Here is a 2,500-nt window from a genome sequence, read left to right on the forward strand (position 1 = left end):
GAGATAGATGTATCCCAACCTCTATTGCTCTCGCGTAAAGACTTTTTTTTTACGCGACAGGAAAAAGTGACTACGAATTCCCCTTTTTGTTTGCGAATCCCTGTTTGTATCCTTTGAGCGCACGCCCATTAAGTAGCGATCAAATCAAGGAAATCGATCAAACGATCCCCGTGCCAGCCCAAATCATGATCTTCACCAACTTGGATTTGGTTCTCTCGCGAAAATCGCGAGTTGCAGAGATGAGAACCATGAAAAGCAAGATCCCGAATAAGAAAACAGAAACCGAGGAAGAGGAAACCACAAGAGTGAAGACTAGTAGAGTCTCGTCTTTTGTCATTCTTTGCTCCTTTTTCACTCAATGATTCCTTCGAATTTGCCGACCAAAAATTCTATATGTCTATTCTATCTATGATATTTCTATATATATAGAATATGATATCTAATATGACATCCGATTTGTCAAAGGGATTGGATTGGTGACTTACCCATTCAGTGACTTTGGCACTGGACGTTCCAAAAACGGGTACTATCGGATCGGGTGAATTAGAGAATAGACAGAGGTCCGTTGGCATTTCAGCCTTTCTTCTCCTTTCAGGGCCTATCCGAAAGAGAATCCAGTACCTCTTGGTCCTGAATATCAGAATAGGACGAACGAACCGGCCTCCGCGGATATCTTTGCTTCGGAACAAAACCCTGCAATCAAATAGATTGTCCCAAGGGCGCCATATTCTAGGAGCCCAAGTTATGCTATTGAAAATTCGTTCCTCTAGCAGTTCCGGTTTGAGCATTCCGTTCCCTTTTTCAAACTCCACTTCTTTTCATATAGCAATCCCTGATCAAAGAGAGAACAATATCCATTTCAAAACATTTCTAACAGATTCCTTAGTTCGGACCGACGAAGTAATGTCACTCGACTATTATCAACCTGACTGCAATCTTTTTCTGTCGGTAAGGATTGCACCAGAGCACCTTCTACTTCTAATAGGCCATGAACTATAGATAGAGAAGAATCATTCTGAGCGAGTACATAAGAAGCGATCCACTTTTTTTCATCGGTTCCAGGGGAAGACCAAAGATCTTGCGCGGCAGGTCCGCCAGAAAAACTCAAAAGAGAAAGAAGTCTCGTTAATCTCTTCATGCTCGTTCCAAGTTCGAAGTACCTTTTGGCCAAAGAAAAACCCGCTTCCTGACACGATTGCCTCTTTATCTTTATATAGATAGATTCTATGGGGTTATTACTTAGTAAGTCTATTTTGTACAAGAGCCCCTCCTATCTGATAGAAAAGGGTCCCATGATCCCGAGCCGATCTTACCTTGGCTCGCAAACCCCAAGTTTGTCTATGAAGAGCTAATCTAATTGTATTTTTTTCTAGAATGGATTTCTTATGTGGAATACTAATGGATAGGGCTTCGTTGCTAAGTGCTACAAGATCTAGTGCACTGGAACTCGTGGTTATGGACCCGAATCCTTTAGTATGGAACATTGTCTTTTCCAAGTAAAAACCCCTAGTATATGAAAGAATGAAAAGGTGCTTTCGTTCTTGTGGAATAAGAAGCCCTCGTACCTTAATGAAAGGAAAATCGTAATTTTTCGTTAGGTATTTGACCAAATAGGATCGTCCAGTTCCTACAGAACCTATCACTAAAATACCCGATAGGGCTAAGCGGAACGAAAAGGGTTTTCCATGAGATGGTAAATGAAAACGATTAGTCCCACACGAGGTTTGGGAATAAGTGATTGTCTGATAATGAGCAAGGAATATACGTCTTTCTGCTAAAGAGGATCTATTAAACTCATAATTCATTAGATCCTTGTTATCAATGCCAACTAGGTATCATAAGTAAATGGATCCCGGTTGTTCAATCCTTTGATAACCAAGGTCATTCTTTGCTAAAGAGAAATGATCACTATGAGTCAGACTCAATAGAATTGGATCCATTCCAAATAGCGAGAATTAGGATTCTTGATCCCTCTCAATCTCTCTTTCAATTCGAGGATCCAGAGAGGTGTTTTCATAGTCATCTCCGAATATTTGCCATCTCGGAATATTTTCGATTTCATTTTTCTATGATATGTCTTTCTATATGAAAATTGGTTATTTACGATGTACGATGATCCCTGTTAAGCATCCATGGCTGAATGGTTAAAGCGCCCAACTCATAATTGGTAAATTTGCGGGTTCAATTCCTGCTGGATGCACACGAACGGGAACATTCCATAAGTCTATTGGAACTGGCTCTCTATCCATGGAATCTCATCCATCATCCATACATAACGAATTGGTATGGTATATTCATACCATAACATAAGAACAATAAGAACTCGAATTCTTATCGATACTGGAACTCAGAGCATAGGAGGGAAAGTCGATTTATGGATGGAATCAAATACGCAGTATTTACAGAAAAAAGTCTTCGTTTATTGGGAAAGAATCAATATACTTTTAATGTCGAATCGGGATTCACTAAGACAGAAATAAAGCATTGGGTCGAACTCTTC

The sequence above is a fragment of the Triticum urartu genome, unplaced genomic scaffold (assembly GCF_056163025.1).
Source record: "Triticum urartu cultivar PI428250 unplaced genomic scaffold, HENAU_Tu73 scaffold626, whole genome shotgun sequence".
In the NCBI taxonomy this organism is placed as follows: domain Eukaryota; kingdom Viridiplantae; phylum Streptophyta; class Magnoliopsida; order Poales; family Poaceae; genus Triticum; species Triticum urartu.